General features: G+C 52.0%; 1 protein-coding gene across 1 annotated transcript in view; it reads right to left on the bottom strand.

The window, feature by feature from the left end:
- Window positions 1-12331, bottom strand: part of marchf8 (membrane-associated ring finger (C3HC4) 8) — a 205789-nt gene extending 193458 nt beyond the window's left edge. The window contains exon 1 of the mRNA XM_056292450.1: window positions 12314-12331. The gene's annotated coding sequence lies outside the window, so the exon portion shown is untranslated. The remainder of the gene's footprint in view (window positions 1-12313) is intronic.
- Between the last annotated feature and the right edge of the window lie 9031 nt (window positions 12332-21362).

The raw sequence follows: 21362 nt of genomic DNA, 5'->3' as shown, positions 1-21362 counted from the left end.
TCGCGGAAATCACAGATTGTACCTTTAACTTCTCCTCAACTACCCAATCAGTGGACCACATTGCAGTGCAGGAGGCGGGACTTGAAATCCCCAGTATCCCCTCAACAAATCACCATCTAGTTTAGGACAGCGGCTGTCTTAATGCCTTCCTAGAGAACGTATGTTTGCATAAAGGCTGTCAAGAAAACTGTCTTTCCAGAGGGACTGGGCAAGAGGTAACAGCTGTCATGCCTGAAATGCAATTACTGAAATTGCATTACTGAAATGCAACCAGGGATCAGGGACATTTCTCTGTCATTTCATTCCAATCTGCAAAAAATCTACAAAAACACATATATCCAACACATATATATATATATATATATATATATATATATATATATATATATATATATATATATATATATATATATATATATATAACTTTATAAAAATAAAATTCACTGTCCAAGAGAGCAAACGCCAGGATGACTGTCAGAACTGACAGTGTGCATGGGCTAGCAGTTAGCTTAGCCTGCCCCGCTTCCGCTTCCGGTCTCACATTACATTACAGTCATTTAGCCGACACTTTCATCCAAAGCGACTTACAAGAAGCGCATTTAACGTAGGGAATCAGGAGAACTACTCGTCATCAGTGGTCATAAGTGCATCTTCAGATACACTTGTGACCTGTAGTCATAAGTACTAGTCATCAGAGGTCATAAGTGCACCTGTCAGACCGGCCTCTCGGTGTTTCCTCCTCGGGCACAGCACCAGGCAGTCCGAGTTGAATCAGGTCAGACTCAGCTGGAATTCTAACGTTATTAATCACAAGTCAAAACGAAAACCGACACGCTCTCGCACTTTGTTGTCACCCAGATGTGAAAGATAAAGGAGGGGTAAAACTCCACGAGATGCTCCTCGCTAAACCGCCACTCGTAACCCACTGTTACCGAAACTACTGAGCCAGCGCTGTGGGTTGAATTAAAATAGCCACGAGGGTTTTAAAAAAAGCCCCACGGAGCGATGGGTATTTATTCATTTCCGGCCGGGGACAGTCTACGGCACACATGGCTGTGCTTGATAGATGTGGTTAGGTGCACATTTCAAGTGGCAGATCTCCTCCGGCCGCTATGACACCCGCGCCGCAGCGCTTCACGGCGAGAACTAACTGCAGAAACACCTTTGGGAAATCACACGAAGAAGTGTGAAATAAATAGCCTCCTTCCTTTCTTATTACGAAACCACACTCGAAACCGCAACGCTTCCTAATCCCCCGGTGGGGAATTAGCTGGGCAAGAGTGAGAGTCCTCGGGGGGCACATGCACTTAAAGTACTTTAAGACACAATCTGAAACCGTAGGATACAAGCGTCCCCCCTATCGGATCACCGCCCCCCCCCCCCGATGCTGGCTTTGTTCTCCGTGCCCTATTATGTGCATACTGAAGATGCTTTCCCCCCTTTCTTTCCGTTTGGAATTCATCCCATATCCCACCATCGCTTTTTCAAAAGTGATACATTTTTCCTTTCTTTCTTTTTGTATGTAGCCAAAGACAACTTTCCCTACGGTTTGCGGCTGTGAACACCGCTGGCATGACTCAGGCCTGCGAGCCTGGGTTGCTACCGAAGAACCTCGTTGCCCCCCCCCCTCCATCTTGGAGCACGCAACTAGTAATGACACCACAGCCGACGGTCCATTCGGGCAGCACGGTGGCCCGCAGCAAGAAGGTCCTGGGTTCGAACCCGCGGGGTCGTCCAAGCTAGCTACACAGCTACACAGCTGAGATGGGCTAAAACAATTAAAATGTCAAGTCCATTTAATGCGAGTGTGCAACATGTAGCTCACTTACAGCGGAACGAGGAACAGGAGGTGCAAATTATGTGGACCACAGATCAGTATCACGGTCCTGCTTAGAGACCGCTTGTGGATTAAGATGGGCCTGGAGAGCGAAAAAGATTTTAGACCTTTTTTTTGGGATGAAACGAGTGAGCGTGCAGCCCGGATGGGGGACAGTGGGGGGGGGGGGGGTCACGCCACCATTCTGGAGCCAGCTGAGAGGAAGGTCTGGCTGCAGAGACGGTAAGAAGCCTCCCAGAGAGGAAGAGGGAAGGAGGCTGCAGAGGAGTGTTGGTGAGGATACGGGTTCGCGTTTAAGCCGCTGCAATTCCTTGAAGTGCCTTTGGAAAGCCCGCGGCAAGGCTTTGAACTTCATGCAGACGGCAACTGGGAGCCAAACGAGGACGGACCGGAGAGGTGAGACGTGTGCACATCTCGTCGGTTCGAAGACCGAGCGTGCAGCATCATGCTGGATGCAGGAGGGATGTAGCAACAAAAAACACCCCCCCCCCCAAAAAAAAACAAAAACCTGTTGGTCAACTTCCAGCTGACGCTTTTAAACTGTGCTGAAGGTTAGGAAAGGACACGCGGCGTTTTATGCAAACTGTGATTAAAGAGGTTGGAAAAAGTGCAACCCGAATACATCATCCGTCCATCCATCCATCCGTCCGTCCATCCGTCCGTCCATCCGTCCATCCATCTGTCCATCCATCCAGCCATCCATCCGTCCGTCCGTCCATCCATTCGTCCATCCATCCATCCGTCCGTCCGTCCGTCCGTCCATCCGTCCGTCCGTCCGTCCGTCCGTCCGTCCGTCCATCCATCCAGCCATCCGTCCATCCATCCAGCCATCCAGCCATCCGTCCAGTCATCCATCCATCCTTCCATCCATCCATCCATCCAGCCATCCATCCGTCCGTCCGTCCGTCCGTCCAGCCCTCCATCCAGCCATCCAGCCATCCGTCCAGTCATCCATCCATCCTTCCATCCATCCATCCATCCAGCCATCCATCCATCCATCCATCCGTCCGTCCGTCCGTCCATCCATCCATCCCTTCATCCATCCATCCATCCATCCATCCATCCATCCAGCCATCCATCCATCCATCCATCCATCCAGCCAGCCATCCATCCATCCATCCGTCCGTCCATCCATCCATCCATCCAGCCAGCCATCCATCCATCCATCCATCCATCCAGCCAGCCATCCATCCATCCATCCGTCCATCCATCCATCCATCCATCCAGCCATCCATCCATCCATCCGTCCGTCCGTCCATCCATCCATCCCTTCATCCATCCATCCAGCCAGCCATCCATCCATCCAGCCATCCAGCCAGCCATCCATCCATCCATCCACCCAGCCATCCAGCCAGCCATCTATCCGTCCATCCAGCCATCCATCCATCCATTATCCGAACCGCTTCTCCTGCTCTCAGGGTGGCGGGGATGCTGGAGCCTATCCCAGCAGTCATTGGGTGGCAGGCGGTGAGACACCCTGGACAGGCCACCAGTCCATCACACAGCCCCCCCCCCACACACACACACACACACAGCTGGGGACAATAGAGTACACTAGAATCATTTTTTGATAAAATATATAAATAAAATCATCATCATTCATTCGTATGTATTTGAAGGAGGCCAGACTGGGGTTTGTCCCTCACAGACGTACGGCGTCCCCGTCTAAGTGCTGGGTCCCTCGCCCCCTCAGTAAGCTGGTCTCTCAACATGTCTCTCTCTCTCTCCGGGTGTCACCGTTTACATTTTTGAAAAAAAAAAAAAGAGGACGTGAACGTTTACATCTGAATCTACACCAGCAGAAAGAAAATCTCCGATCAAGGGGAGCCAACCCCCCCCCCCCCACAAGTATTCGTCCACTTCCTGTCATTCATTTTGAAGGGCAGTACAGCTTTCATGGAACGAATATTGATTTCCGTTTTGGGCTTTCCCCCCTTTTCTCCCCCAATTGTATCCGACCAGCGTCAGGTGAAAAGAAGCGACGGAGAAAGAACCGCTCTGTCCGAGCCGTCCCCGGTCGCCGCTCCACCCCCTCTGCTGATCCGGGGAGGGCTGCAGGCGACCACACGCCTCCTCCCATACACGTGGAGTCGCCAGCCGCTTCTTTTCACCTGACAGCGAGGAGTTTCACCAGGGGGACGTAGCTCGTGGGGGGATCACGCTATCCCCCCAGCCCCCCCACCCCCCGAACAGGTGCCTCAACTGACCTTCACCTTGTTTTAACCTTGTTTTCACCTGACAGTGAAGAGTTTCACCGGGGGGGACGTAGCTCGTGGGGGGATCACGCTATCCCCCCCCAGTCCCCCCCCCAAACAGGTGCCTCAACTGACCTTCACCTTGCTTTCATCTGACAGTGAGGAGTTTCACCAGGGGGACGTAGTGCATGGGAGGATCACGCTACCCCCCCAGCCCCCCCCCCCCCGAGAGCCGCCCCGACTGACCTTCACCTTGTTTTAACCTTGTTTTCACCTGACACTGAAGAGTTTCACCGGGGGGGCGTAGTGCATGGGAGGATCACGCCACCCCCCCAGTCCCCCCCCCCCGAACAGCCGCCCCGACTGACCTTCACCTTGTTTTAACCTTGTTTTCACCTGACACTGAAGAGTTTCACCGGGGGGACGTAGTGCATGGGAGGATCACGCTACCCCCCCAGCCCCCCCCCCCCCCGAGAGCCGCCCCGACTGACCTTCACCTTGTTTTAACCTTGTTTTCACCTGACACTGAAGAGTTTCACCAGGGGGACGTAGTGCATGGGAGGATCACGCTACCCCCCCAGTCCCCCCCCCCGAACACCCGCCCCGACTGACCTTCACCTTGTTTTAACCTTGTTTTCACCTGACACTGAAGAGTTTCACCGGGGGGACGTAGCGCATGGGAGGATCACGCTACCCCCCCCAGTCCCCCACCCGAACAGGTGCCTCAACTGACCTTCACCTTGTTTTCACCTGACAGCGAGGAGTTTCACCAGGGGGACGTAGCTCGTGGGGGGATCACGCTACCCCCCCCCAGTCCCCCCCCCCAGAACAGGTGCCTCAACTGACCTTCACCTTGTTTTCACCTGACAGTGAGGAGTTTCACCAGGGGGACGTAGCTCGTGGGGGGATCACGCTACCCCCCCAGTCCCCCCCCCAAACAGCCGCCCCGACTGACCTTCACCTTGTTTTAACCTTGTTTTCACCTGACACTGAAGAGTTTCACCGGGGGGACGTAGCTCGTGGGAGGATCACGCTACCCCCCCCCAGCCCCCCCCCAAACAGGTGCCTCAACTGACCTTCACCTTGCTTTCACCTGACAGCGAGGAGTTTCACCAAGGGGACGTAGCTCGTGGGGGGATCACGCTACCCCCCCAGTCCCCCCCCCCCGAACAGCCGCCCCGACTGACCTTCACCTTGTTTTAACCTTGTTTTCACCTGACACTGAAGAGTTTCACCGGGGGGACGTAGCTCGTGGGAGGATCACGCTACCCCCCCCAGCCCCCCCCCCCAAACAGGTGCCTCAACTGACCTTCACCTTGCTTTCACCTGACAGCGAGGAGTTTCACCAGGGGGACGTAGCACATGGGAGGATCATGTTATTCCCCCCAGTTCCCCCTCCCCCGCCCAAACAGGTGCCCCGACTGACCAGAGGAGGCGCTAGTGCAGCGACCAGGACACACAGCCCGCAGACACGGCCAGTTGTGTCTGCAGGGACGCCCGTGAGCACTGGTTTCTTGCCAGGACCGGGCGCTGCGAGGACAAGTTAAAACACACACCAGGGATTTCCCAGCATGCCTCTGCTGAGGCGAGACTGCGCGAGTGTGTGTGTGCGCTGCGGCCGCGGCCGAGTCAGCCCCCCCGCAAAGCCAGGCCTTGAACTCAGAGCGACTCCTTCTAAGCACAGACAGGGACCTTTGAGCGCGGCGGCAGCACCGATGACGTCATCAGCCATGGACGCGTCTGGCACTCAGCTGTGGAACAGTCACACTGTCCGTTTCAGCTGAGCTGGCGCCTCTGCACACACAGGGAATGTACAGGAAATGTAAAGTGCTGCCGCTCTGTCATAGAATTCGCACACACACACACACACACACACACACACACACACACACACACACACACACACAGAAGCAACCGCACACAGACAGGTAAGCCTGATCTGATATACACGTACAAACCCGCGCACACACACACACACACACACACACACACACACACACACACACACACACAACACAATGGGGACTGTCAAATCCATTGTCTGATTCCGCACAGCGGGGGGCACGATTCATACCGTGGCAAATTGTGTCAAGCAAAAACACACAAGCTAATTGGCAGAAAGCTTTCAGATATCCTGATCGCATACCACCCCCCCCCACCCCCCACCTCCCACCCCACGCCCCCCCCCCAATTACTCCCTCCAGAAAGCGTCTCTGAAGTCAAAAAGTACCGTTTAATTGGCGAGCACACAATGGCATATTTCATTAACATTTCTGGCTCTCGCCTCCGTTTTTACTCGATTATGCACGACAGCCTCAGCCCTCCTCCTCCTCCTCCTCCCCCTCCTCCTTTTCCTTCTCCTCCACCTCCGCTTTCTCCTCCACCTCCGCTTTCTCCTCCACCTCCTCCTTCCGTTCCTTCTCCACCTCCTCCCCCTTCTCCTCCTCCTCCTGTTGGACAAGCGTACGTGTGGCCTTAAGTCTTTAACGCCTCCTGGTCTTTCTGTAGCCCTGTCTGCCCTGATGTCGACTGGACTCTGCTGGCAACTCGGGATGACGTGATCCAACAACAGATGGGATTTCACCCGCTCTCCGGTCAGCTTGTTGACAGCACCAAAACCCGACCTTTCAAGAGGACCGCCAAGCCCTGGCACGAGGCAGGGCCATGAACAATGCAAAGAGGCAGGAGTCACCGGGACGCCGTCAGGAGGTGCAGACAGACTTGTTTACATGGTCAACCAGACGTGATCAGCTATTAGACTTGTTTCCATCCATCCATCATCCAAACCGCTGATCCTGCTCGCAGGGTCGCGGGGATGCTGGAGCCTATCCCAGTAGTCACTGGGTGGCAGGCGGGGAGACACCCTGAATAGGCCTCCAGGCCACCACAGGTCTAGTGCATCACAGGGAGACACCCTGAATAGGCCTCCAGGCCACCACAGGTCTAGTGCATCACAGGGAGACACCCTGAACAGGCCACCACAAGTCTAGTGCATCACAGGGAGACACCCTGAACAGGCCACCACAAGTCTAGTGCATCACAGGGAGACACCCTGAACAGGCCACCACAGGTCTAGTGCATCACAGGGAGACACCCTGGACAGGCCGCCAGGCCACCACAGGTCTAGTGCATCACAGGGAGACACCCTGGACAGGCCTCCAGGCCACCACAGGTCTAGTGCATCACAGGGAGACACCCTGGACAGGCCTCCAGGCCACCACAGGTATAGTGCATCACAGGGAGACACCCTGAACAGGCCTCCAGGCCACCACAGGTCTAGTGCATCACAGGGAGACACCCTGAACAGGCCTCCAGGCCACCACAGGTCTAGTGCACCACAGGGAGACACCCCGGACTGGCCTCCAGGCCACCACAGGTCTAGTGCACCACAGGGAGACACCCCGGACTGGCCTCCAGGCCACCACAGGTCTAGTGCACCACAGGGAGACACCCTGGACAGGCCTCCAGGCCACCACAGGTCTAGTGCATCACAGGGAGACACCCTGAACAGGCCTCCAGGCCACCACAGGTCTAGTGCATCACAGGGAGACACCCTGGACAGGCCTCCAGGCCACCACAGGTCTAGTGCATCACAGGGACACACCCTGGACAGGCCTCCAGGCCACCACAGGTATAGTGCATTACAAGGACACACCCTGAACAAGCCTCCAGGCCACCACAGGTCTAGTGCATCACAGGGAGACACCCTGGACAGGCCTCCAGGCCACCACAGGTCTAGTGCATCCCAGGGAGACACCCTGGACAGGCCTCCAGGTCACCACAGGTCTAGTGCATCACAGGGAAACACCCTGAACAAGCCTCCAGGCCACCACAGGTCTAGTGCATCCCAGGGAGACACCCTGGACAGGCCTCCAGGCCACCACAGGTATAGTGCATCACAGGGAGACACCCTGAACAAGCCTCCAGGCCACCACAGGTCTAGTGCACCACAGGGAGACACCCCGGACTGGCCTCCAGGCCACCACAGGTCTAGTGCACCACAGGGAGACACCCTGGACAGGCCGCCAGGCCACCACAGGTCTACTGCATCACAGGGAGACACCCTGGACAGGCCGCCAGGCCACCACAGGGCCTATAGGGCCTATACATAGGAAATCTATACCAGTCATGCATAGCTGAAAGTAACGCCATCATTTAAAGGTGCAGGCCGCAATTTATGCACACAGTGGCTGTTCGCCCCGCCCCCGCCGCTACTCTGGTCACACTTCAGAAATGCTCCCGACTGCGTCACCTGGAGACGAGGAAACCAGCCGGCGCTGCGCGGCCTCCAACTTCTGCGAGGCTTTCACGTTGTCATTTTTCACATTTAAAAAAGATGCACAACGTCGACCCGACGGCGACATATAGGTCCCGCACAGCGCTCGTGTCGTCGCAGCACCGCAGCTTGTACATTTCAGCGACCGCACAAAAAAGTGACGGCGCAACCCGACACTAACGCTCCGAATGGAAAACCAAGACCGAACGTTGTCGCACGAGGAGACCAGTCACATACTGATGAGTGTCCCAGACCACTTCCCCTAAACCGAAAGCACCTCGGTGAGCGACTCTCGATAAAAGATGTTCCTTAAAGTGACTGCTTTAAATGCGAAACCAGTTTCGGAGCCTCGACTGGATGCCAGCAAAGAGGCCGAAGGTGCTTGCTCAAAAGCCCAAGTCACAGTTACCGCAAAACTGTGCAGCATGTGTAAGCGTGCATGCTGCACAGACGCCGGTCGGACGATGCGTCCTGGCCTAGGTGGCGTGTCACAACGGTGGCGGGGGGGAAGAACCAAAATACTGCAGTGGTGGAGGACGCCACGCCACGGGGCCGTTCGCTGTTCCTCGTGTCTTTCACAGCAGACAAGAGCACATAGAGTCCTGCATAACAACAAAGGACGTGATGCTGTTGGAATCACAGCAAGGTTGCTTTGAGGCCGAGCCAACACTTTTGTTACCTTGTGCTGAAAAAAAAAAAGAAGGGAGAATGAGATGCAAATTGATTTGCCCTCCGAAGAGCAACGTAAATATCGCATCTGGGCTTCGGCCGCTGCACAGGTGGTCTCAAGAAGACAAATATTTTTGCACACCTCAAATCAGAGAAAGACCTGAACAAAGACTGATATGACACCAGTCTTTGTTCAGGTCTTACACACACACACATATATATATATATATATATATATATACACACACACACACACATACGTACATTTAAACACATACATACACACATATATTTCATCTCATCTCATCATCAGACGTCCCTCTCCCCAGTAACGCCCCCCCCCCCAGCTCCTCCTGGGTGATCCCAGGAGTTCCCAGGCCAGATTGGACACGTAGTTCCTCCGGCGAGTTCTGGGTCTACCCCGGGGTCTCCTCCTAGTTGGACGTACCCGGAATGCCTCCAAAGGAAGGTGCCCAGGAAGCATCCTGATCAGATGCCCGAACCACCTCAACTGGCTCCTTTCAACGCGAAGGAGCAGCGGCTCTACTCCGAGCTCCCTCCGGATGTCCGAGCTCCTCACCCTATCTCTAAGGCCGAGCCCAGACACCCTACGGAGGAAACTCATTTCAGCCACTCGTATCCACGATCTCAGCCTTTCGGTCACTACCCAAAGCTCTTGACCATAGGTGAGGGTTGGAACGAAGGTTGACTGGTAAATTGAGAGCTTTGCCTCCCGGCTCAGCTCCCTCTTCACCACAACGGTCCTGTACAACGTTTGCATTACTGCTGATGCTGCACCAATCCACCTGTCAATCTCCCGCTCCATCCTACCCTCACTCGTGAACAAGACCCCGAGATACTTGAACTCCTTCGCTTGAGGCAACAACTCATCCCAGCCCGGAGGGAGCAATCCACCATTTTCCGGTAGAGAACCGTGGCCTCAGACTCGGAGGTGCTGACTCTCATCCCGGCCATTTCACACCCAGCTGCAAACCGACCCAGTGCGCGCTGGAGGTCTCGTTCTGGTGAAGCCAACAAAACCACATCATCTGCGAAGAGCAGATGATGAATATCACAAACAGAATCGGGGACAAGGGACAACCTTGGCGGAGTCCGACACCCACCGAAAACGTGTTTGACTTTATGCCGAGAATACGAACACAGCTCTCACTTTGGTTATACAAGGACCGGATGTCTTGTAGCAACGGCCCCGGTGCCCCATACTCCTGCAGTACCCCCCACAGAGTGCCCCGGGGTACAGGGTCATAAGCCTTCTCCAAGTCCACAAAACACATGTAGACTGGCTGGTCAAACTCCCATGCCTTCCTCAGCACTTCTGCAAGGGTAAAGAGTTGGTCCGTTGTTCCACAGCCGGGACGGATCCACATCGTTCCTCCTGGATCTGAGGTTCGACAATCAGCCGGAGTCTCCTTTCCAGCACCCTGGAGTAGACTTTCCCAGGGAGGCTGAGCAGTATGATACCCCAATAATTGGAGCACACCCTCCGCTCCACATATATACTCACACACAAATAAATGTGTGTGTGTGTATATATATATATATATATATATATATATATATATATATATATATATATAAGACCACAACAAGAGTTTGCATAGCTGTTTCTGGCGGAAAGCTGACCCAGACCTGCAGCCATTACAGAAACGAAGGCGTGTAACGGGAGAAGGGCTGTGTTCGCTTCCGTTTTAAAGACAGCAAGAGAGGCAAACTTGCAGACTCGGCTCACATGCAAAAACCGATCATTATTATCTGCTTCATAACTGCTCCGCGATATTGCCGTTGCCCAGTTGCCTGGACATCTGACAACATGAAAGCCAGCTGATTCCGGCCTGTTAGTGGGATCGTTAAATATTAATGCTGATCTGAAGGTTACTGTATCCTATAGAGGCAGTGTTTCTCAACCCAGTCCTCAAGGACCCCCTATCCTGCAGATTTTCATTGTACCCCTGCATAGGTAGCCCTGCTTGTACTTCCTCGACCAATCATCTCGCAGCACTTCATTATGCAAGGTGTGCAACGTCTGACAAAATTCATCGCTGATTGGTTGAATAACTACAAACAGGTACCTATTCAGGGTTGCAAAGAAAAATATGCAGGATAGGGGGTCCTTGAGGACTGGGTTGAGAAACACTGCTCTAGAGGCAGTGCGGTCGTGGGTGGACTGAGTACGTCCGTGGGCAGAGGTTTGTTATGGGCAGAGGTTTGTCATGGGCAGAAGGTTTGTCATGGGCAGAAGGTTTGTCATGGGAAGAGGTTTGTCATGGGAAGAGGTTTGTCATGGGCAGAGGTCTGTCATGGGCAGAGGTTTGTCATGGGCAGAGGTCTGTCATGCCTGGAGACTCGCAGTGTCTTGGACCTGCAGCCCAGACTGACGGACAGCCTAGAAATAAAGTGGCGTGTAAGGACCTTACTGTCCGCAGCCTATACCGAGACTGCAACCATTACCATAACCATCAACAGCAGCACAGGTCAATCGATCAGCTGATCAAGTCAAAGGACACGAGCATCCTCCTCCTCCTCCTCCTCCTCCTCCTCGCGTATGGCTGAGACCTGGATACTGTCCAAAAGAGCATAGAGGGGCTCTATTCTTCAAAAACGCAACACGTCACTGGCGGCAATGAGACGTTGGTCGGTCAACTTCCCCTTTTCTTTTTTTTTTACTACACCGGCTGAATACGAGAGACGGTGTTTTCCCTGCCGGACACGTCTCCGTCTCCGTCTCCGCTCCGCAGCAGCGGACACCACAGCGCTCCGGCGTGCCAACGCCAAACACTCGGGACGTGTCATTTAAGCCCACATAGCTCCCGGCTCGTGGTCGACTACAAACTGTCCCGTGCACCAGAGTCAGCAGCATCGACAGACATCCGAACCGACGTGCACGCGTTGCAGAAGGGTGCTGCTGCTGCGCGCCTTCGTCGCTCCTATCAAATCACATACCCACAACCGACCTTGCGGCGCGTAAAACAGGCTGAGCGGGACGTCGTGCCGACGAGCTTGAAGAAGAGGGGAATAATACAGCAGAATTCGCACATGATCACGTAAACAGTCCGCGCGCGCGCGCGCATGCACGCACGCACGCACTCACGCAGCCGTCTCCGCTTGCAGCGGGCGAGCGGCTTACATACAACGTGCACGAACGCGGGGATGCGTTTGACGATAGCGGGGGTCACTAAAGTCTTTGTTCGCGTTTGCTGAAAGGGACGGAGGCGACATAAAAACAAACGAAACCGACCGACAACGACAACAACAACAACAACAGAAAAAAAAAGAAAAAAAATACAAATTATATGAATAAATGAAATTCCCACTCACCCGCTGTGTTCCGGCTCCGGTGGCGAGGCTGTGTTTATTGCATCGCCCTCATCAGCAGCTGTTCACATTCGCCTATGCGTCACAGACTTCCGCGTTGGGTCGGAGCGGAAAAGAGACGAGAAATACTGGATGGAGAGGACAGGCGGCGCACACGGGCGCACCGGGGCTGCAGACTACTGAGAGATGGTGGTGGTGGTGGTGATGATGATGAGGATGACGATGATGTTGGTGACGGTGATAGTGATAATGCTTACTGGGGGGGGGGGCGGGCTTAGCTTTTTATTAAGAGGATGATTATTATGACGTATAACCCTCCAAAGGTGTTATTTAGAACACCACCCCTGCTGCTAAAGCTGTAGTAGCGGTGGTGTTGTCGTTATTTCGTGGCCTGCATGGGCTCAAGTGTGGACGACACCGCATAGCTCCGCGCCCAGGGGCCCTCATTCGCGGGCAAAACTACAACGACCGGCCGGGATTTCACTCCTACCCCAAAAAGGACAATGGGCGGTCAAAATGACCGCCCGGTTTTTAAACTCCCCATTCTGTCAAGATAAATACCCAGCCGAGCTATTAACGCATTGCATGTGTTAGTATGTCTGTTAGGAAACGACTGACACCTAAATTAACAACTATAATACTAGTTTTAAACAATTTAAGCTGCAGAGACATGGTCGGACTTGAGTAGCAAAAGTGAAAATACGACCTGAAAAACAAAACGGGAAACACAGATTGCCAATCTAACCAATTTAACAGGGCCTATAACACGTGACATGTAACAAAAAAAGAACTGAAAATAAATGTTAAAACAAAAATATTGAGACAGCCCCGAACAACGACCGGAGCTTAAAAACTGCAAGAATTTTTAAACTCTATATTCTGTCAAGATAGATACCCAGCTGAGATATTAATATATTACATATTGTAGCGAATTCTCGGGGGGGGGGGCACTCGGGAGCACCGCCACAGACGGGACGCGAACCCGTGTTTCCCGCTCCGCAAGCGACCACGTTAACCAGTCGACGTGGTCGCTTGCGGAGCGGGAAACACGGGTTCGCGTCCCGGCTGTGGCGGTTCACGCTGCTGCCCCCCTAGTTCGCTACAATATGTTAGTTAGTATGTCTGCTAAGAAACTAACTGACACCGAAATTAACATTTTAACAACTTTAATACTGTAGCGAATTCGGGGGGCAGTCTGGGAGACCGTCGCCATGGCGCGAACCTGTGTCTCCCGCTCCGCAAGCGACAACGTTAACCTAGTCGACTAAAGGGTCCGACCCGTTAGTCAAGGACCAACGTGTCTACTTATCCATGCACGTTACAATACTATTTTTCAAACAATTTAAAATGGCCGCTGTCCAAAGCCCGTAAATACTGCAACGCCTCGGTGGGAGTCATGGTGCGTCTGTAACCAGACATGTTGGGAATAATCAAGAATCAAGTTTGGACTATTTATCTGCACTGGAGGGCGCTAGTGAGTTTCTAGGACAGAGCAACGAAATTCACGAAGGAAATGACGCGACCAACACGCGTCATAGTGACACGACGTGCACGATCACGCGCAAATTACGAGCGGTCATGATGACCGCTCGTGGTCGTTTTAGGTAGATATTATCATAACGTTTTGTGCAATTGAGCTGAAAGTCATTTTAAATGCAAATATATGCAATTTCAGGAGAATTCAGGGAGCGGCAGGTCTGTACCCCCCCCCCCACAGTTATTAAACCTCGAAAATCCAAAACGGTCATAATGACCGCCTTGGTCGTTCTAGTGTGAGGGGGAATGTTGCGTCTGTTGACTCTGAAGTCTGCACTGGTTGTGTCTCTGTGTGAAACCGGCATTGTTTTGGGGGCTTATTAGGGATGCACAGTCTGCCACTCGGTCCTTGGGGCAGGACAACGGGGCCTCTGTGCTCTGTGTGGAGAGAGTGGGCTCCTCGGAGTGAGTGGTGGGACTGCCAAATTGACATGCATGTGTCTCCCCGTCTGAGAGACACAGACCTCCTCTCTGTGTTCGGGCTTTGGATGAGATGCGGTGTTGTGGATGTGCATAACAGGCAGCCGTGAACAAAACAGATAACTTCGTGGTCCATCAGTAGTAAAACCAGACCCGGCGGGAGGGGGGAGAAGATCTGCCTTCATGTTATTAGGCTCAGACTTGTGAGGGCAGCGTGTGAGCTCTGACAAGACGGTGTTGTCTGGTATGAAGGAACTGGCGTCTTTCAGACACCACCCCACAGCTGAACACACATCTAGCTTTTTTGAGTCCTAAGTACTGTGTGTGTGTGTGTGTGTTTGCGTATTGTTTCGAGCTAGGACAACAGGATAATGTGTGCATCCAAAACAAAACTCAAGTTATCCACATGTTCCTTTGCAAATGCACTGGAAGCGCGACAGAAAAGGAGGACAGACTCGCACACTCTGCCTATTAATGAATCCTATTAATAAATAGCTATTTATTGAAACTTACCAACGTAACAATCAAGGATGACTACACTCGCTAGCCCTCGGCTAACGGGTCGGACCCTTTAGTCGACTGGTTAGTGCAGTTGTCCGTGGTGCAGGTGACCCGGGTTCGAGTCCCGGCTGAGGTGAGTCCCGGCTGCCCCCTGAATTTGATATAGGCCCTGTGATGTCCTGGTGGCCTGTCCAGGGTGTCACCCCGCCTGCCGCCCAATGACAAGCTAGGATAGACTCCAGCATCCCTGTGACCCTGAGTAGGATAAGTGGTTTGGATAATGGATGGATGTGTCAGAAGTAGAATGGTGAGACCGTGAGGCCAATCGGCAGAGGTGGAAAAACCCGGTCCAGAAAGTAAAAACCCTAACCGTGTCTTTACTCCATCCATGTATTAAACCAGCTGATTTGGGAAACTAGTCGGTGCAATCTGATGGTTTAGAACATGGGTGGAGTAAAGACCCGGTTAGGGTCTTTACTTTCTGGACTGGGTTTTTCCACCTTTGCCAATCGGAAGCGCGTACACCCAGAGGCGTGAGGGAGCTGATATGCTGAAGCACGGGGACACACCTCCCGAAGGAGGGGGGGGTAGTGTAACGATCACGGATGACTAGACTCGCTAACCCTTAGCTAATGGGTCGGACCCTTGAGTTGACTGGTTAGCGCAGTTGCCCCGGCTGCAGCGGTTTCCGGCTGCCCTCTGAATTCGCTACACCAGTGTTTCGGCCATATTGCGACAGGCATGGCTGCAAGTCCATGAATCCTGTGGTGGCATCAAGTGCTTTTACCCGTGCCCCCGTCCATAGGGTTAGTGGTTGTGTCCGGAAGGGCATCTGACGTTAACATTTTGCCAAATCAGTATCCGGATTGACAAGACAATACCGGATCGGTCTAGGCCCGGGTTAACAACGCCCGCCATTGGTGCTGTGCCCTCACAGGGTACTGATGGGAACTGCAAAATCCGCTGAAGAAGAAGAAGAAGACCAATGTTTCAGCCATGTAAAACCCCTACAGGTACCTGATGGTGTGCACGAGTCTTTTCCCTCCATTCTGTCACCATGCACACCTGTGACACCCTCCTCACCGATGTACAAAAATACTCCTGTCTCATCTGGTCCTGCGCATGCATCGGCAGGCATGTGTTTATGGAAAAGTGCCCCGCCAAAACCCCGGAAGGGAACACCGTAGAATGTGGCACTTCACACCTCAGCTGTTCAGTGTGTTCAAGAGAAACACATGAAGTCAGTGCACACAAAGGTCATCGGAGTGAGAAGGTGGGTGGGGGACTGAGATAGGAAGAGAGAGAGGGACAGACAGGAAATACACAGGCAGGGTAGAGGTCAATCCCCTGAGGTCAGCAGTCCTGTCAATAGGCGGACCTAGACGAGGCATAGTGAGGTGGTTGAGATGATCTTCTGTTTTTAGACCGTCAAGGTTTCCTCGTCAAACGTTTGCAGATTTGTGTGTGTGTGTGTGTGTGTGCGTGTGTGTTCCTTGTTTCCTCCTATCCCTCCTGCTTGGATAAACCAGTCCAACTGGTGGTGCTTGAGCATCTGAAGCACCACCAGTTTCATCAACACACACACACACAATTGACATTGAAATAATCTATGACTTCTGATTACAGGCAGCTAATTAAAACACTTGTTTTACTGCAAATTGAGCATGGTCGACTCACAGCAAGGAGGTCCTAGGTTCGAGCCCCTGGGTAGTCCAACCTTGGGGGTCGTCCCAGGTCGTGCTCCAGTTTCGTCCCACATTCCAAAAACATGTAGGTCAGGTGAATCGGCCATACTGAATTGTGCCCAGGTGTGAATGTGTGTGGGTGTGTGTGTGTGTGTGTGTGTCCTGAGTGATGGACTGGCAGCCTGTCCAGGGTGTCTCCCTACCTGCCGCCCAATGACTGCTGGGATAGGCTCCAGTATCCCCGTGACCCTGAGAGCAGGATAAGCGGTAAGGATAATGGATGGATGGATGACAAAAGCAATTGCAAATTACTCATTTACGTAACTGAGGACAGTGAAATGATGGAATACATTCGGTGACAGCGCCACTTAGCTAGCTAGTGTGGTTACCATTGATAAAAAAAAAAAAGAAAGAGAGATGGTTCCTCTTATGCTCCTTGAAGTGGGAAGTGAAGAGTTTGGCCTCGTGGCTCCTGGCACCATTTCAAGAGGCGAGCTGCATAATCCTGAAACTGAAAGCAGCAAGTTACAGTTGGTGCGTCGGTGTGACCACAATCATAACCCAGCATGGGACTCGGCAGCAGAAGCCGTGTGAGTAGAAAAGCTAAACCTACATCAAAGCTCGTGGCTCCTCCACAGCTGTGATATGGTGACAATGATGAATCAACAGTTAAGACTGGAAAAAAACAAACAAACTCACAATACACTTCAGCTTATTCAAAAAGAGATGGACATCACCAGGAAGTGGCAATGCATACAAGCCAGTTCGTTTTTTTTTTTTTAGGAATCGTAGACCCTCCTGTTTTCAGCACATTTGGATCAGTGCATTTAAGATTTGGGGGTCATAAAATAAGTCATTAGATTGGGGGGGAAATGAATGCCAGTTCTAATGATCGCGTTTCTCTTTACGGTGATAAGTAGCTCGAGTTTTCAACAGTGATGGATCTGGGACGAGAGTGGGACATCTGTTGCATTTAATGTCTCCTAAAGACACACACACACACACACACACACAAAACCTTGCACATCCATAATGACTATCCATAATGGCTGATCACTTTGTGTTGCTGCAAAGGGAAGTGTGGGGCGTGATGAGCATGGTAGAATCACATCTCTAATAACCTGGAAGTACAAACTGTGAGATCGGTCCTTTCTGAGGATGCTCTTCTCGGGTTGTTATGTGCACTTCTGACTAAGAGACTGAACACCGAGTGGTATCGACTCCACAGTCCAATTATTTTGGGTCAAACCCGGGGATGATGACAGAGGAAAATAGGGGTAAAAACACAGCATTGTGACCCAGGTCACGGGTTCGTTTGCTGCAGGTGAAATGTCTCCAGTAACGTCAGCGAGAAGCAACACCTCCCTCTCCCTTCGGATTTACATTCAGTGACTCACCACAGCCACTGACAAATGTTCACAGCAGACACGGGGCTGTGTGCGGCATGCACCACAACCATGTAGCGCAGTTTGTCAGTTACGTAATGCAACGAGGACGTTGGTCTACACAGCTGCATCCACAAAGACACCTTTAATGAGGTGTATTATCAAGCACATGCAAAGGTCACGTTTTCCATGAGACCTTGGGCAATTTAAGTTCCTCTCATCTCATCTCATCATCAGCTGCTGCTTCTCCGGGGGTCGGGTCGCAGTGGCGTCTGCCTTACTGCTGATGCCGCACCAATCCTCTTGTCAATCTCCCGCTCCATCTTATCCTCACTCGTGAACAAGATCCCGAGATACTTGAACTCCTTCACTTGGGGCAACAACTCACCCCCAACCCGGAGGGAGCAATCCACCATTTCCCAGGAAAGAACCATGGCCTCAGACTTGGAGGTGCTGACTCTCGTCTCGGCCATTTCACACTCAGCTGCAAACCGCCCCAGTGCGCGCTGGAGGTCGCATTCTTTGAAGCCAACAAAACCACATCATCTCCGAGGAGCAGAGATGCAATTCTGAGGTTCCCAAAATGGACACATTCCTCACCTTGGCTGCGCCTTGAGATCCTGTCCATGAAAATCACAAACAGAATCGGAGACAAGGGACAACCTTGGCGGAGTCCAACATTCAGTCTTTGACTTTGTGCCGAGAATGCGGACACAATTCTCACTTTGGTTATACAAGGACTGGGTGGCTTGTAGCATGCTCCTGCAGTACCCCCCACAGAGTGCCCCCGGTAGTATGGGGTCATAAGCCTTCTCCAAGTCCACAAAACACTTGTAGACTGGCTGGTCAAACTCCCATGCCTCCTTCAGCACTTCCGCAAGGGTAAAGAGTTGGTCTGTTGTTCCATGGCCAGGGTGGAATCCACGTTGTTCCTCCTGGATCCGAAGTTCAACAATCGGTCGGAGCCTCCTTTCCAGCACCCTAGAGTAGACTTTCCCTGGGAGGCTGAGCAATGTGATGCCCCGATAATTGGAGCACACCCTCCGATCCCCTTTTTTAAATAATGGAACCACCACCCCAGTCTGCCACTCCACAGGTATTGTCCCCGACTTCCACGCGACATTGAAGAGGCGTGTCAGCCAAGACAGCCCAACTATGTCCAGAGCCTTCAGCATCTCAGGGCAAGTCTCATCCACACCCTGCGCCTTGCCACCAAGGAGCTTCTTAGCTACCTCAGAGACCTCTGCCAGGGATATGGGTGGGGCTTCCCTCAAGTCTTCAGAATCAGAATAAGAAACACTTTGTCATTTCATTTCATGCACTTATGCACATGAAATGAAACAAACATCATGTCCCCCAGCCCACAGCAGTGCAACAGAAAGACAAAAACACATTTCCAAAAACTACAAGAACTACAAGAACACATACTATATCCAAACTAACACATACTAAAAAAAAAAAAAATCACTGTCCAGGAGAACGAACGACAGCCAGGATGACTGTCAGAACTTCTGGTCTGCATGAGCTAGTAGTTAGCTTATTCTGCCCTGCTTCTGCGTCCTGTCACACCGCCCTCAGTGTTTCCTCTTTGGGCATAGCTCTGGTCAGGGCTGTGGTCCTTGGGCCCACAGGATGCGGCAGACCAAGTTGCCTCAGCCGATCCAATGCTAGCTGTCCCAGTCAGACACTTTCAACATACCTCCCTGCACTCTACAAGACGACACTAAAAACACAGTCAGGGCTAGATGAGGCCACCGCCGGACCGTCCTTGGTGTTATCGGAACTGCCAGTCTGCATGGGCTAGCAGTTAGCTTAGCCTGCCCCATTTCTGCGTCCTGTTCAGACCACCTTTGCATCCAGGGGGGTCAGTGTGGTTACTGTGGAATACTATAAGTACCTGGGGGTGTATATAGACAATTAACTGGACTGGGCTAAGAACACTGATGCCCTCTACAAGAAGGGACACAGCCGTCTCTACTTTTTGAGGAGGCTGAGGTCCTTCAACATCTGCCAGACAATGCTTGAGATGTGGTATGAGTCTGGTGGCCACTGCTCTCCTGTTTGCTGTTGTGTGTTGGGGGCAGCAGACTGAGGGTAGCGGATGCAAACAGGCTCAATAAACTGATCCGCAAGGCCGGTTACATTGTGGGGCTGGAGCTGGACTCTCTGGTGGCAGTTCCTGAGAGGAGGATGCTGATGAAGTTACGTGCCATCATGGACAATGTCTCCCACCTACTCCATGACGTGCTGGTCGGGCACAGGAGTACTTTTAGTGATAGACTCTCTTCTTCTTTCGGCTTGTTCCCCATTTCCCAGGGGTCGCCACAGTGGATTTGATAGTTTCCATCAGTACCCTGTGAGGGCACAGCACCGATGGCGGTCTTGTCAATCTGCATAATGATTTGGCAAAATTTTACGTCGGATGCCCTTCCTGACACAACCACTAACCCTACAGACAGGGGCATAGGTAAAAGCGCTGGATGCCATCCCAATATTCACGGACTTGCACCCATGCCTGTCACCACTTTTAGTGATAGACTCATTCTGCTGAAATGCACTACAGAGTGCCACAGGAGGTCATTCCTAACTGTGGCCATCAAACTTTACAACTCCTCCCTTCGAGTGTCAGACACTCTTGAGTCAAAAGTCATTAGACTGGCCCTTCGACTTATTTTACCCTGTCGGGTGTTTGTTTGTGCCGATTATTTCATGCTGCAGTAATACAGTATAGATAGGGTGTTACATGCTGGAGCATGGTGCACATATGTTCACATATTTTATTCTTATTTCTATTTCTGATGTTATCTTCTATTTCTATTTTTCTTATTTCTATTTTCTTATCTTATTTGTTATTCTTTAACAGAGCATGAGTGTCTGGAATAGGATCCAATTTAGTCTTGGGGCTGTATTTCTGATTCTGATAAGATTATCCATCACACACACACACACATACACCGAATGAGGGAAGACAAAAATATGCAACATGCGGTGCTTCATTGTCTTCCCCTTGTTTTTAATTAGAAGCTGGATTACCACTCAACATCATCCCAGCTTTGCTTCGAGGGAACTACAGGTGTAGGAAAACGGGTTACTCCATATGAAATGAACCAGTCAGCTCCGCTTGACTGAAACAAGGGAACAGCTCACACAAACTCCAGGTTTTCTCCTCCCTATAAACAAAGCTCAGCGTGTTCCCATTGCACCGAAAAATACATTGGATTTCCACAAAGGTCAAGTCCCATCAAATCAGTAGGGCTGTGTATTGGTGAGAATCTGGCGATACGATACGTACCACGATACAGGGGTTGCGATTCACTATATCGCCATATATTGCGGTTTCATAGGCCTGTGTTGTTTGTGCTTGTGCTACTTCCTGTCTAGTTCCCATCGATGGAGAGAACGGTCAACTGAGCATGCGCAAGTACTCGTTGCCTCCGTTGTTTGGGTAGGTTAAGGTGAGGGTTAGGGCGGGGTTAGGGTTAAAGTTAGCTAATCAGACGCAGAGTAGGGGCGGGTCTTCCTAGA

The sequence above is a fragment of the Lampris incognitus genome, chromosome 13 (assembly GCF_029633865.1).
Source record: "Lampris incognitus isolate fLamInc1 chromosome 13, fLamInc1.hap2, whole genome shotgun sequence".
In the NCBI taxonomy this organism is placed as follows: Eukaryota; Metazoa; Chordata; class Actinopteri; order Lampriformes; family Lampridae; genus Lampris; species Lampris incognitus.
The sequence above is the reverse complement of the archived record's forward strand: the minus strand, read 5'-3'. Positions and strand labels throughout refer to the sequence as shown.